The sequence below is a fragment of the Myotis yumanensis genome, unplaced genomic scaffold (genome assembly GCF_028538775.1).
Source record: "Myotis yumanensis isolate MYYU_CA2020_CCGP unplaced genomic scaffold, mMyoYum1.0.hap1 SCAF_9, whole genome shotgun sequence".
Lineage (NCBI taxonomy): Eukaryota > Metazoa > Chordata > Mammalia > Chiroptera > Vespertilionidae > Myotis > Myotis yumanensis.
The window spans coordinates 17,609,228-17,625,822 of NW_027223760.1; the positions used below are offsets into that span (position 1 = coordinate 17,609,228).

Genomic DNA, 16,595 nt, shown 5'->3' on the forward strand with positions numbered 1-16,595 from the left:
GCCAGAAGGACAAGAAGAGCAGCAAGGATTAGAGAATCTATTTGAAGAAATAATGACAGAACACTTCCCTGATATGGGGAAGAAAAAAGTTGCACAAGTACAGAGAGTTCCAAGCAAGATGAATCCCAAAAGAACCATACCAAGACACATCATAATTACAATGGCAAATGTCAATGACAAAGAGAGAATCTTAAAGGTTGCAAGAGAGAGACAGAGTTACGTACAAAGGATCCCCCATCAGAATGTCAAATGATTTCTCAACAGAAACACACCAAGCTAGAGAGGAATGGAATGAAATATACAAAGTGATGCAAAGCAAAGGACTGAAACCAAGAATACTCTATCCAGCATGAGTATCAATCAAAATTGAAGGGGAAATCAGGAGCTTTGCGAACAAAAAAATGCTAAGAGAATTTATCACTATCAAGTCAGCAATGCAAGAAATGCTAAAAGGAATGCTATAAAAGGAAGAAATAGAAAGGGAGGAATACAGGCATAAAGCACAGAAATGGCTACAAACAAGTATCTATCAATAATAAACATTAAACGTAAATGGATTAAATGCTCCAATCAAAAGACATCGAGTGATTGAATGGATAAGAAAACATGACCCGGCCTGGCCTATTTGGCTCCGTGGATAGAGCATCGGTCTGCGGACTGAAGGGTCCCAGGTTTGATTTGGTCAAGGGCACCTGCTCAGGTTGCAGGCTTGATCCCCAGTAGGGGGCATGCAGGAGGCAGCCGATCAGTGTTTCTTTCTTATCATTGACATTTCTATCTTTCTCTCTCCCTCTCCCTTCCTCTCTGAAAGCAATAAAAATATTTAAAAAAAAGAAAAGAAAAAGAAAACATGACCCATATATATGCTGTCTACACGAGACCCACCTCAGAACAAGGGACTCAACAGACAAAGTGAAGGGATGGAAAAATATCTATCAGGCAAATGGAGATGAAAAAAAAAACAAAACTGGGGGGTAGCAATACTTATATCTGACAAAATAGACCTCAAAGTGAAGACCATAAAAGAGACAAGGAAGGCCACTTCATAATTCTAAAGGGGTGGATACAACAAGAGGATATAACTCTGGCAAACATATATGCACCCAATGCAGGAGCACCCAAATACATAAAAAAGCTTCTGGAAGATTTCAGAGGAGAGATTGACAGCAATACAATCATAGTAGGAGACTTTAATACCCCATTAACATCACTGGATAAATCCTCTAGACAAAAAATTAGCAAAGAAACAGCAATCCTAAACAACTTACTAGATCAGATGGACTTAATTGATATCTTTAGAATATCCCACCCCAAAACTACAGAATATACATTCTTCTCAAGCCCACATGGGACATTTTCAAAGATAGACCACATATTGGGACACAGGCAAAGTCTCTCCAAATTCAAGAAGATTGAAATCATATCAAGCATCTTCTCAGACCACAATGGCACAAAATTAGAAATTAACTACAATAAAAACAATCACAAAAATTCAAAAACTTGGAGGCTGAATAGCATACTATTAAACAATGAGTGGGTTACCAAAGCGATCAAAGAAGAAATTGGAAACAAATGACACTGAAAACACAACAATCCAAAATCTTTGGGACACAGTGAAAGCAGTCCTGAGAGGGAAGTTCATAGCATTACAAGCCTACCTCAAAAAAAAAACAAACAAGAAAAAATGGTAATAAACCATCTAAATCTGCAACTTGAAGAATTAGAGAAAGAGCAACAAGAAAAGCCCAGAGTGAGCAAAAGGAAGGAGATTATAAAGATCAGAGTGGAAATAAATGACATAGGGACCAAAAAAACAATACAAAAGATCAATGAAACCAAGAGCTGGTTCTTTGAAAAGATAAACAAGATTGATGAACCTCTAGCCAGGCTCACCAGGAAGCAAAGAGAGAGGACCCAAATAAACAACATCAGAAACGAAAGAAGCAAAATAACAACAGACCCCACAGAAATACAAAGAATTATAAAAAAATACTATGAGCAACTCAATTCCAACAAACTGGTCAACTTAGAAAAAATGTACATATTCCTAGAAAAATACGACCTTCCAAAAGTCAACCTGGAGGAATCAAAAGATCTAAATAGACCAATATCTATGGAGGAAATTGAAGCAGTAAGCAAAAAACTTCCAACAAATAAAAGCCACGGACCAGATGCTTCACAGCGGAGTTTTATGAAACATTCAAAAAAGAAATAAATCCTATCTTCCTCAGACTATTCCAAAAAATTCAAGCTCTTTCTACAAAGCCAGCATTACCCTAATCCCAAAACTAGATAAAGACAATACAAAGAAAGAGAATTACAGGCCAATATCCCTCATGAACATAGATGCCAAAATTCTGAATAAAATTCTAGCAAATCAAATCCAGCAGTACATTAGAAAGATCATAAAGCATGACCAAGCAGTGGGATTTATTCTGGGGATGCAAAGATGGTACAATATCCACAAATCAATAAACGTGATACACCACATAAAAAAAATGAGAGATAAAAACTATATAACCATATCCATTGATGCAGAAAAAGCATTTGACAAAATCCAATACCATTTCTTGATAAAAACTCTCAGCAAGGTGGGAATAGAAGGATCATACCTCAACATAATAAAAGCCATATATGACAAACCCATAGACAACATCATACTCAATGGGCAAAAACTAAAACCATTTCCCCTAAGAACAGTAACAAGACAGGGATGCTCACCACTCCTGCTTGACACAGTACTGGAAGTACTAGCCATTATGATCAGACAAGAAGAAGAAATAAAAGGCATCCAAATTGGAAAAGAAGAAGTAAAACTGTCCTTATTTGCAGATATTGTACATAGAAAACCCCAAAGACTCCATCAAAAAACTAGTAGACTTAATAAATGAATTTGGCAATGTAGCAGGATACAAAATTAACATCCAGAAGTCTATGGCTTTTCTATACACCAATAATGAACTCACAGAAAGAGAAACTAAAAAAGCAATCCCATTTACCATTGCAACAAAAACATTAAGATACCTTGGAATAAAGACATGAACAAATGGAAGAATGTACCATGTTCATGGATTGGTAGAACCAACATCATTAAAATGTCCACACTACCCAAAGCAATCTATAAATTCAATGCAATCCCCATTAAAATACCAACGCATACTTCAAAGACCTAGAACAAACTCTCCAAAAATTCATCTGGAATAAAAAAAGACCCCAAATAGCTGCAGCAATCTTAAGAAAGAAGAACAATGTTGGAGGGATCACAATACCAGATATCAAGCTATACTACAAAACTACTGTTCTCAAAACTGCCTGGTACTGGCACAAGAACAGACATATAGACCAGTGGAACAGAACAGAGAACCCAGGTCGACCCAAGCCATTATGCTCAATTAATAATATTTGACAAAGGAGGCAAGAGAATACAATGGAGTCAAGACAGTCTCTTCAATAAATGGTGTTGGGAAATTTGGACAGATACATGCAAAAAAAATGAAACTAGACCACCAACTTACACCATACACAAAAATAAACTCAAAATGGATAAAGGACTTAAATCTAAGATGAGAAACCATAAAAACCTTAGAAGAAGCCATAGGCACCAAAATAGCAGACATATGTTGTAGCAATATCTTTACTGATACAGCTCCTAGGGCAATGGAAACTAAGGGGAAAATAAACAAATGGAACTACACCAAAATAAAAAGCATCTGCACAGCAAAAGAAACCATCAACAAAACAATAAGAAAACCCACTGCATGGGAGAACATTTTTGCCAATCTTATCTCCAATAAGGATTTAATCTCCAACATTTACAGGGAACTCATACAACTTAACAAAAGGAAAATAATCCAATAAAAAAATGGTCAAAGGACCTATATAGACACCTTTCAAAAGAGGACATTCAGAAGGCCAAGAGACACATGAAAACATGCTCAAAGTCACTAATCATCTGAGAGATGCAAATCAAACAACAATGAGTACCATCTCACACCTGTCAGAATGGCTATCATCAACAAATCAACAAATGACAAGTGCTGGAGAGGATGCAGAGAAAAAGGAACCCTCTTGCACTGCTGGAGGGAATGCAGACTGGTGCAGCCACTGTGACAAACAGTATGGTGTTTCCTCAAAAAATTAAAAATGGAACTGCCATTTGACCCAGTAATACCACTTCTAGGAATATCAATATATCCCAAGAAAACAGAAACACCAATTAGAAAGGACATATGCACCCTTATGTTCATAGCAGCACAATTTACAATAGCTAAGATTTGGAAACAGCCTAAGTGCCCATCAGCAGATGAATGGATTAAAAAACAATAATGGTACATCTACACAATCGAATATTACGCTGCTGTAAAAAAGAAGGAATTCTTACCATTTGCAACAGCATGGATGGAACTGGAGAGCATTATGGAAGTGAAATAAGCCAGTCAGTGAAAGAAAAATACCACATGATCTCACTCATTTGTGGAATATAAAGAACATTATAAACTGATGAACAAAAATAGATACAGAGGCAAAGAAGCATCGAACAGACTGCCAAACTACAGCGGGAAGGCTGGGGAGAGTTGGGGAGGAGATAAGAGATCAACTGAAGGACTTGTATACATGCATCTATAACAATAAAGGCATAATATGCAAATCGACCGAACAGCGGAACAACTGTCCGGAGGACCTTCTGGATGAAGCTGGGGCTGCGAAGGCCTACTCTTGCATGATTTTCGTGCATTGAGCCTCTAGTATAAGCATAACCAATGGACACAAGACACTAGGGGTGCGGGGGGTGGTGAGGGCATGTGCCGGGGGGTAGGAAAAGCCGGGGGAAGGTCAATGGGGAAAAAAAAGAGACATATGTACTATTATTTGTAATACTTTAAACAATAAAAAAAGAATACTTCCACACAACAAAAATTTGCAAACATATTACTAAATATTATACTTTAGTTGTCATTAGAGTGGTGGCCTGCTCTTCTAATAGAAAAGAGAGTATGACAATTTATTTGCACCGAGTCCATGCTGTGAGAGTTCATGGTTTTACTTTATGATGAAAAACCATCACTATTGAACATTTGAAAAACATAATTTTATGCAGAATAGGGGAATTACTCTGTGTTTGAAAAAAGGACTATTACTTTTGGCAGATGACTTATGAATCTACCTTTTAATTCAAAGAACTGGAACGATCAATCTACATGTTGAATGATAAAGCCTTTTCTCCTACAAGCCTTCATTTCTCAAGGAAAAATACAGAAAGGAAAAAAAAAATCAATATATAGAGTAGTTTCGTCCTGGAAAGGGCTTTCTTAAAGAGAAACCTCAGTCAAGGTTGAAAGAGCAATTAATGCAGGCTCAAGAATCTGGGCCATTCTGATAGAGTTCGGTTAACATGTGGCAGAAGTAATCATCCACTTGTGAAAATGATTTTCAGTTCATTCTCAAACACCTTTCAGACACTCGTGATCCCATTTAACTGACAACAATACAGGCTGTCTGCGGGCACCACTGCATGGGATGTGAAAACCGATAGGGACCAAATGCCCTCAGGCACTTTCAGTCATCCCTGCCGTCCTCCGCGGCTTGCATAAAGGGACTCTTCCTTGCACTACCTTCTCTCTTTTATTTAACCCCATAAGATTAAGACATTTTGTTTGTTTGTTTGTTTTTGTTTTCAGCTAAGGATGAGAAAAAAGAAACCGTTTGATTCCAGACAACAGTGCAACCTGGGCATTAAGAAACCTAGAAGTAAATATTTCGCAGTTGGCTTTTTCTACTTCCTGAATTCTTATGGGAAAGAGTACAGAGGTGGGGGTGGGGGATACAAAAACAGAATCATCAGCAAACAAGTTATGTACTGTTTGAGGGAAATTATGAATGAAGAAAATTCAGAAGCTCCTATTGTTGAGCAAGAAATTAAAATGAATGTGCTGTATAAACAGGAGATTTATAAAAGCAAACTTCAGTAAAATGTAGAGTTCTCTTCTCATTCTTTGTATCACTTTGTAGACTCAATAATATAAACATTGTCACCCTTTCATTTCCTAAATCCCATCGTCTGCTAGTTTAATCTGAGTTAAATCTCAGATTAAGTGTAACAGTCTAAGTGTAAAAACGCTCTTAAAAACTGGCTTGCACTGTACAATCTAAAATATGAACAGCCGCAAACCGCTAAGCTGAGAAGGCCATAAACCCCCACTCCATCCCAGATCAGACACCGAGAACTACAACTGGTCCTTCTGAGAGGGGGAGTTCTAACGTCCAATGCACTGCCACCTAGAAACAAAACTGAAGCGGGAACCATGAACGTGGTTCTATGAACAGCTAAACACAAGCCAAACAATCCAACTAAATCAAACTCCACAGAGAACTCTCTTACTAACAATGAAGTCTTTCCTACATTTACCTTTGATAACTGGTCAGCCTTCTTTCACATCTCGAAAAACTGCGCTAATATATACTTTGTAACGGTTCATGATGTCATCAACAGTGGTATTTGCAAAGTTATACAACTACGTAGGATATCATTCTAGTTTTGTAAAGCATGGTTTCATGTGTCTCCCCGGTTTAAATGTTCTTCAAAATATGGTGATATCTTTTTTGAATCTGCAGAAGCTTCACTGCTTTGTTAAAAGTTCGAGAAAGTTAGTGGACTTTCCAAGCTGTTTATAAAATGTTTCAGAAGAGGATAAGAGGGGGAAATATCCCAAGAAGAAATTAAACAACCTACCCCAACCAGGAAGTCTTGCATAGAATCAAGTCTATGCTCCTTCCCTAGGAAGAGGGGAGAGAGGCTGAGCAGACCTGAACCCCTGGGGTTCCGGCTACGATACTTTTCAAAGAGGACACTCCACTCCACTTTACAAAAGCTCTTGGGCACCGTAAAGATTTAAACTGAAATAATCCATTTACACAACCCTAGATATTTGTGTAAGATACCCCACTACGCTTTCCTATTCCTGAAAATGTAATCGGGCTGGTAACGATAAAACAAAACTTTCAGCAAAAGCTTTTATGTATATATCCACGTATATAACACTGACTAAAGAAAACGCCTTCCCTTTTGGGGCACAACATTCCCGAGGAAAAGCAAAACGATCAAACATTGTTAAACATTATAATATAACACCAGAGGCCCGGTGCACAAAAATTTGTGCACTTGTGGGGGAGGGGGGTCCTCCAGCCCGGCCTGTGCCCTCTCACAGTCTGGGACCCTTCGGGAGATAACGACCTGCTGGCTTAGGCCTGCTCCGGGGTGGCAGAGGGCAGGCCCAATCCCTAGGTGCAGCCCCTGGTCAGGCTCAGAGCAGGGCTGATTGGGGAGTTGGGGCGCCGCCCCGTCATGCACAGAGCAGGGCGGATCGGGAGGTTGCGATGCCACCCTCAGTCGCTCAGGGTAGGGCCGATTGGGGGGTTGGGGCACCGCCCCCTGTCACACTCAAGGCAGGGTCTATGGGGAGGTTGCGGCGCCACCCTGTCACGCACAGAGCAGGGCCCATCAGGGGGTTGGGGAGCTCCCCCTGTCGCGCACAGAGTAGGGCTGATAGGGGAGTTGGGGCACCACCCCTGCCATGCACAGAGCAGGGCGATCAGGGGGTTGGGGCGCTGCCTCCTGTCACTCACAGAGCAGGGCCAATCAGGGGGTTGGGGCGCTGCCCCCTGTCAGAGAGCAGGGCCGATTGGGGGTTAGGGTGCTGTCCCCTGTCACTCACAGTGCAGGGCCCATCAGGGGGGTTGGGGCTCCGTACCCTGTCACACACAGAGCAGGGTCGATCAGGGGGTTGGGGATCTCCCCCCTGTCACGCACAGAGCAGGGCCCATCAGGGGGTTGAGGAGCTCCTCCCTGTCACTCACAGAGTAGGGCCAATAGGGGAGCTGGGGCACCGCCCCCGTCACACAAAGAGCAGGGCAGATCAGGGGGTTGGGGCGCTGCACCCTTTCACACTCAGGGCAGGGCCAATGGAGAGGTTATGGCTCTACCCTGTCACACACAGAGCAGGGCCCGTGGGGGGGGGGGGGGGTTGGGGCGCCGCATCCTGTCACACACAGAGCAGGGCCGATCAGGGGGTTGGTGCGCTGCACCCTGTCAAACACAGAGCCGCAGGGCAATCAGGGGATTGGGGAGCTCCCCCCTATCAGGCACAGAGCAGGACTGATCAGGGGGTTGGGGCGCCTTCCCCTGTCACAAACAGAGCAGGGCGGATAGAGAGGTTGTGGCCCCGCCCCCTGTCACACACAGAGCCACAGGGCGATCAGGGGATTGGGGAGCTCCCCACTACCAGGCTCAGAGCAGGGCTGATCAGGGGGTTTGGGCGCTGCCCCCTGTCACGCTGATCCTGGTGCCGGGAGCCTCGCTGCTCCGCTGATCCCGGTGCCGGGAGGCATATTACCCTTTTACTATATAGAATAGAGGCCTGGTGCATGGGTGGGGGCTGGCTGGTTTGCCCTGAAGGGTGTCCTGGATCAGGGTGGGGGTCCCCACTGGGGTGCCTGGCCAGTCTGGGTGAGGGGCTGAGGGCTGTTTTCCGGAAGCGGGTGACTGAAGCTCCCAACCGCTCCTTTTTTCTTTCTCTTTTTTTTATTCTGGGCCAGCTTTAGCTCTGAGGCCTCGCTGCTGAAAACATTGATACAATGTTGTGGTCAGGCTGGCTGAAGCCCGGCTGAATGAAAGCCGGTTTCTGGGGTTTTGTTTAGCTTCTTATTTGCAACATAGTACATAGTTGCTTAGAGTTGCAGCTGAGAGGCCGGCAGCGGCAGGCGGGGAACGTTGGAGTTTGCCGTCACTGGAGCAAGCAAGCCTCCCTGCTGGCTTCAGTGAATGGCTGCCGGCCGCCATCTTGGCTGACAGTTAATTTGCATCAGGATATGCTGATTAGCCAATGGGAAGGGTAGCAGTCGTACGCTAATTACCATGTTTCTCTTTTATTAGTGTAGACTAGGGGCCCGGTGCACGAAATTCGTGCACTGGGTGGGGGGGGGAGGGGAGTGTTCCTCAGCCCAGCCTGCCCCCTCTCACATACTGGGAGCCCTCAGGCATTGACCCCCATCACCCTCCAATCGCAGGATCGGCCCCTTGCCCAGGCCTGATGCCTCTGCCAGAGGTGTCAGGCCTGGGCAGGGGACCCTCATTTCCCCCTGATCACTGTTTCTGCCCCCCGCCCAGGCCTGATGCTTCTGGCCCAGGCATCAGGCCTGGGCAGGGGACCCCCAGACCCCTCCGATTGCTGGCTCTGCCCCTGGCCCAGGCCTGATGCCTCTGACCCAGGATTCAGGCCTGGGCAGGGGGCCCCCCTCTCCCCCTGATCACCGGCTCCACCCTTGCCCAGGCCTGATGCCTCAGCCAGAGGCGTCGACCCCCATCACCCTCCGATCGCCTGATCGGCCCCTTGCCCAGGCCTGACGCCTCCACCAGAGGTGTCAGGCTTGGACAGGGGACCCCCATCTCCCCCCGATCACTGGCTCTGACCCCTGCCCAGGCCTGATGCCTCTGGCCCAGGAATCATGCCTGGGCAGGGGACCCCCATCTCCCTCTGATCACTTGCTCCACCCCCCGCCCAAGTCTGACGCCTCTGACCCAGGCTTCAGGCCTGGGCAAGGGGACTCTCATATCCCCCCAATCACCGGCTCCGTCCCCCACCCAGGCCTGATGCCTCTGGCCCAGGCATCAGGCTTGGACAGGGGACCCCTAGCCCCCTCCGATTGCTGGCTCCGCTCCCCGCCCAGGCCTGATGCCTCGGCCAGAGGACTTGACCCTCATCACCCTCCGATCGCTGATCACCGGATCGGCCCCTTGCCCAGGCCTGAGGCCTAACGCCTCTGGCCGAGGCCTTAGGCCTGGGCAGGGGACCCCCAGCTCCCTGTGGTTGCAGGCTCCGCCCCTGCCTAGACCTAACGCCTCTGGCCAAGGCATTAGGCCTGGGCAGGGGACCCCCAGCTGCCCAGGATCGCTGACTCCGCCTCTGCTCCCCACAATTGCAGGCTCCACCCCTGCCCAGGCCTAACGTCTTTGGCCAAGGCTTTAGGCCTGGGCAAGGGATCCCTAGCTCCCCGGACTGCCGGCTCCGTCCCTGCCCAACTCCCATTGCTGGCTCCACCCATTGCTGGCTCCACCCCTGCTTCCTGCTATCACTGGCTGGGGCGGCAAAGGCGCCTGGTTCTCTGATCACAGCTGGGGGGCAGGGCAAAGGCGTCCCCCAGGGCCGCCTTTACCCTGCCCCTGGCTCTTTACTCCCCCCTGGGTTTCTAATCACCGTCAGAAGCAGGGGGCTTCTTCCATCCTTTCCCTTTCGCCTCCCAGCATTGTGCCTACATATGCAAATTAGCCGCCATCTTTGTTGGCGGTTAACCGCCATCTTGGCTGGCAGTTAATTTGCATATCACCCTCATTAGCCAATGGGAAGGGTAGCGGTCATATGCTAATTACCATGTTTCTCTTTTATTAGATAGGATGGGTAATCCTGAGTTAACACAAATAATTTAGACCTCAGTTTCCTTATCTACTAATGGAGGTACTATCACACCATCTTCATATTTAGGATAAATTCAAGTGAAATATATACATAAGATGCCCATTTTATAAACTATATCTATGCTAAAAAGAAAATCATTGAGAAGGTCATTTGGGATTCAATGTTGTTCACCGTGTGTCTTGGAACATCTGGATACAAGGAAGTATTCGGCAGAAAAAGAATGGGACCGGTGGGCAAATGTGGGAAATACTGAGCTAACCAAAGCTAAAGTCTCTATGTGAGGACTTTCAAGAGCCTGCAAATGATCTGGACAAGAAGATGCTGAGGAGTGAGGGTGGGTGGTGAGAACAGTGTCTCCAAAATCATAGAGTCTTTTTCACAGAAGGTCTTGTAGGAACAATGTCCTCTAGCCTACACTTCAGACAATTAGCAGGATTAGATGACAACTAATGAGTCTTTAAGCAGTAAAATGATATGACTGAGTTTTTACATTCTGTTAGGAACTAACTAATATCCCAATCATAATTAAATATCTTATTCACTTCTCACTTCATTTCACTAAGGATCTATAAAGATTTATGTTTGGGGGAAAAAAAGTTTTTTATGTAAAATTTGAATTCTAACCGTCATGGATCATGTATGATTCCAGACAGGCCTCTGTAATGCCCCTCTCTGATCTTAGTTAACAAGGGCATTTTTGGAGGGCGCTGAGATTTAGAAAACAAACTGGTTAGCCCACATTTAAAGGAACTATTGTCATGTGAGTTATTTTCCAAGGTATTTGAATTTTTCCCAGTGACCAGCATGTTTCACAGATTCTCTTCCCCAACAGCCTTCTTCTATCTGAACTGTCACTTGAACACTCAATTTTATGCTTTGTACCAATCTTGTCTGTATCCAAGGAGGGTGGAGATCTGGTTGAAGGCTCCAGAGACTGAGCAGTGAGATCCCCTTGCCATCATTCCAGCTTTGACCTTGCGCGTTGGCCTCTGTGTCTCCGTCCCTGGCCTTCACCCTTGTAGTAAGTCCGGAAGTGGCTGTTCTGATGAGCAGCTCAATACGCCGGGCTGAAGACCCAGCTTTGCTCTTGTTCTTGCTAATCTTTCTCTGACGCTCTGTTCCTGAATTCTGGACATGTTAGTTGGTCACAGACATTTCTTTGATTGCTCACATCTGTGAACATCGCCTTTTCTGAGATCCTGGTAATTTTCTTGGCTTACTTTGACACCAAGCTTTCCTTTACAGAAATACGCAGAGTTCTCATGGCTCTTCTAATTGTTGGTGTACCGTCTATCTTACCCCATCGGTCCCGCACGACTTACAATTTCATCCTTTTCCAGCAAGTTAAATTTAATACTTGAATCACACATTTCCGATTTCTTCCTACCCCTCATTTCAACAATTACTTTCTCAGAGAAGCCCTCTCTGACATCCCCAATAAGAACACATTTCCTTGTTACATGTATTGGGTAAGATGTGGACATGTCTCCAGAGCCACGGGCTATGGCGTGGCACACTGGACTAACGTCTAACCCAGCACAAGGCCCTAAGATCTGTGAAGGCAAGGGCCAGAGTTGACTCACCGCTCTATTCTGGCACCGTACCTCTAGAGAGCAGATATTCCACAAACATTTTTTGGAATAACTAAGTGGCTGTTCCTAGTTTTGTCATGAGGAACAATCACAATAAAAACATGATGAAGAAGGTAAACTCTAGCAAAAATGTGTATACTAAATGTAAAGGTAAAAGCAAAAACCGTGTATAGACTTCAGATTTCCCATAAAGTTGGCATGTTTACATTTATTACTTCAAGAGTATTCAAACAGTTTTGGCAGCAGAATGGTATCCTAAAGTTTAACTTAGAATGGGAGGATATTTAACAGCATAAAGGAAGCACAAAGTGACTCCTACGAAAGCAGGAACAGGCAGATGTTAGGAGTCCAAGCCACAAACCATCCCAGTATCTGAAAAAGGGATGAGCAGCGTTTTAGACGAGACCCTTTGACCCAGAGTTGAAAATAGCCCCAACGTCACAGTAGCACAAGGGCCTTTTAAGTCCAAATGAAATGGGAAATATTTTATGCCTAAAGATCTCAAAATGCAGCCAGATATTATAATCCTCACTAATATTCATTTTTTTAAAAACTTTTTGATATGCCCTGGCTGGTTTTGCTCAGTGGATAGAGCATTGGCCTACAGACTGAAGGGTCCCAGGTTCGATTCCGGTCAAGGGCACATGCCCGGGTTGCAGTTGTGGGCTTGATCCTGTGGGGGACACGGAGGCAGCTGATCAATGCTTCTCTCTCATCACTGAGGTTTCTATATCTCTCTCCCTCTCCCTTCCTCTCTGAAGTCAATAAAAATATAAAAAGTAAACAAACAAAAAAAACCTTTCTGACATATAAATATTGTTGGAATCTCTGAGGAGGCTCAATACTTTAGGACCTCTTTTCTCTACCTACGTTCTAAACAGTTGGCTAAAGACAAAAGAGTTAACAAGAGGCTAAAACATCCTATAAAATAAAAGCCTAATATGCTAAGTGTCCTACAGTTCATTTGACCAGTTGCTATGATACGCACTGATCACCAGGGGGCAGATGCTCCGACCAGTAGGTTAGCTTGCTGCTGGGGTCTGGCCGATTGGTACTGGGCGAGATGGGCCGGACACGCCCTGGAGCCCTCCTGCGGTCCCTCCCCGGCCCCGATCGTGCACCAGTGGGGTCCTTGGCCTGGCCTGCGCCTCTTGCAATCTGGGACCCCTTGGGGGATGTCAGAGAGCCAGTTTTGGTCCGATCCCTGCAGGCCAAACCAAAGGACCCCACCGGTGCACGAATCTGTGCATGGGCCTCTAGTTACCTTATAAAGACAATACTGAAGAGTGTTTCCTTCTGTAAGAAGGAGGCTCCTTTACTAGGGTCAGTATTATCATCAGACATACTTTCCCCACTCCAGTCACAGACAGGGTCAGATAGGATAGGCCTGCCCACATGGAGGTCCTGACGCTGAGGCATAGATGCAGGGCGAAGCAGAGAGCAGATGCTCCCTATGGACAACTCACCTTCAAGGGACAGAGAGGGAAGGGCTGACCTATGCATGCCCAGTTCCTGCTCTCCAGCTAATCAACCAGATATGTTTAAAAAAATGGGGTGGGGGGGAGGTGGGGAGGACAGAGCGGGAAGAGAAGCCAGGGGTATTACTGTCATGGATGTCCCTCCGCATGAAAGCATACACTGGAGGTGCAGAATAAGTACTTTTCCAAAATAGAGATGAAATAGTGAAAATGATGGGGCGGGGGCTGGAGGAGGGGGGAGAGAACAAAGAAAAACAAAGAACAAAAACACAAAGGAATGATTCTCTCGAGTCCCTTTAACTTTTAACCGCTATGTGCCCAATGTGGCTTTCACATTTTTCATCTGTAAAATAGGAACAGCAACATTTGCTTTGACTATAATATGTGGTGTCATTACAAAAATCTACTGAAATAATATATGTGAAAGAGCCTTTGAAACTATAAAGCACAATATAAATCAAGGCATCGTTACCATCATCATCATCATTATCATTATATTAGTAGTGTAATATTCCAGAAATATTTCAATCCAACAAATTTAAAGGAGTCTTTGGAAAGCTTGGAGTGGCAGTAATTTTTCGACTTTATCCATTTAGAAAAAAGAACCTTCCAAACCATGGGACAAAACTTTGAGGGTATCTTTTTCTAAAATAAGCATAACTATGATAACACACCAGTTACAACTAGTTCTTCTCATTCATCAGATAAAAGTAATATTTCTATCGAGTATACATTTTATGTTTCCCAGCTACTGAATTCCTTCGGTTCTTAAGAAATTACTATTTATATGCCGAAACCGGTTTGGCTCAGTGGTAGAGCGTCGGTCTGCGGACTGAAGGGTCCCGGGTTCGATTCCGGTCAAGGGCATGTACCTGGGTTGCGGGCATGTACCTGGGTTGCGGGCACATCCCCAGTGGGAGATGTGCAGGAGGCAGCTGATCGATCTTTCTCTCTCATCGATGTTTCTAGCTCTCTATCTCTCTCCTTTCCTCTCTGTAAAAAATCAATAAAATACATTTAAAAAAAAAAAGAAATTACTATTTATCAACCAGGCAAACATTCCAGACCACTATAGGAAAGTGTACTTTGATGACCAGTTTATTTTTCCCACACATTTACTTATTGAAGAAGAATGAAGAGCGAAATACATAAAGGCAATAATAATGAGGGGAGCATATACAATCAGGCTGGAATTCATTAGGCTTATAAAATGTTTCTCTCTCTCCTTTAACTTAAAGATTAAGAATTCATGAGAGGGGAAAAGTGGGGAAAAGGGTGGAAAATGGGAGATATCTGTAATACTATCAACAATAAAAATATATTAAAAATAATCTGTAATTTCAAACCAAATTATAATCACTGCTGGTGTTAAAAAATAAGAATTCCATTTATCTATCTATCTATCTATCTATCTATTAAACTATATTCACAATGCTTCTGCCTATAAATGCAGGAAACAAAGAAAAAATGAAACCAAGGTAATCAACAGAAATAACCGTTATCATTTTCAAAACATATTCAGAATTTCAAGCCTCAGATATTTTTAGTTAAAATTGACTGTAGTGATATACCTTTGATTATTTATACACTACTAAACATTAAAGTTTTTCTGCATTAATTTGATAAAATGTCTTGACAAGTTTGATATGTGCAAAGTGAACTGTGACTTCACCTTCTTTTAACCTCTTCTTCTTACATTTCTTTTAAAAGGAAATGTCTTTAAGATTACTTACTACTGCTTAAACAGTGCTACCTTTATTACCAAGTTCTCTACTTTCTTTATTCCAGACAAAAATATTTTCTATTTTCAGGGAATGCTTGCGCCATCTACTGGAGAAATAAATTACCTCTTTTGTCAAAAAAGATCTATAACCGCAACTTTGAAACAAAATCAGGCCCTTTTCTTTCTCCCATTTTAAGGCATGTGTCAGTATAGGAAAAACCTTTTCCTCGACGTAACAAAAATATTGACATTCATTCAAACAGCTCAATATTCCCATCTTCATGGAATAACTTGACAGTTATAAATTCACAGGCAAAAATAAAAGAGAAGCACAGATAGAGAAAAGGAGATAAGTAACCATTTTGCACCTAAGTTTTTAAACCAAGTATAAACAGAGGCCTCTCCCATTTAACCATAATGTTAGAGCTAAAGATTAGAATTCTGTCATGTGAATATGTAAAATATAAAGATTACTTCACAGAAAGGAATTAAAGCCATTCTGAAGGTATGTCTGAATTCCTCTCTCTCTCTCCCCTCTCCCCCAATTTTAAAGCACTCACTGTTTATTAACTGGCCAGATTACAAAAATAACCATGGTAGATATCTTAGTCCATTCTTCTAATAAGTCTATTGAGCTGGTCTTCCCTGTTGTCAGCGTTTCTACCTTCCACAAAATGGGTGGCCTTTTTCTTCATTCTAGCTCTTGGAAGATAATCTGAAGGGCCACAGGAAGTTGTTTACTTCTTTGAAGCATTTTCCAGCAGCATAGATCTCACGAGTCAGATTCTCCATGCAGATGATGCTGTGTTTACCAAAAGATGGAGCAATCACTGTGTTCTGTCGGGGCAATTCGCCTTTTGTTGATTTTGCCAGAACCATGCCTGGAGATCAATATATTTACTGACTTCAGGTTCGGGTACCCCATGCAATACATGGTTTCACAATCCTCCACATGTTCATTGAAGCCTTGCGGAGCTTAACAAAGGTGCCACTGGAGATCTGGCAAAGGTGCAGCACCTTTCCAACCTTTGGGCACACACCACTGATCCCACTGATCCTGGGGACAAATGCCAGCTTTCTTGACGTCCTAATCTCAGTTGTGTACATCTGCCTGTATTCCTTGTGTTAGTGTTTTAGCTTTTATTCCTTTTTTTTTGTCCGCATTGGAGGACACGTTCATTGATTTTTAGAGAGAGGGGAAGGAGAGAGAGGGAGGGAGAGAGAAACATCGATGTGAGAGAGAACATATATAGGTTGCCTCCCATACACAGCTGACCAGGCATCAAACCTGTAACCTAGGTATGTGCCCTTATAGGGAATCGAATCATGACCT

At 43.8% G+C, this 16,595-nt stretch overlaps 1 protein-coding gene and 1 pseudogene across 9 annotated transcripts in view; both read right to left on the reverse strand.

Moving 5' to 3' along the window:
- The window catches only part of CADPS2 (calcium dependent secretion activator 2), a 497,767-nt gene that overhangs the window by 173,360 nt on the left and 307,812 nt on the right, over positions 1–16,595 (reverse strand). The gene's annotated exons all lie outside the window — the stretch shown is intronic.
- Positions 15,129–16,438, reverse strand: LOC139016803 (large ribosomal subunit protein uL30-like; annotated as a pseudogene).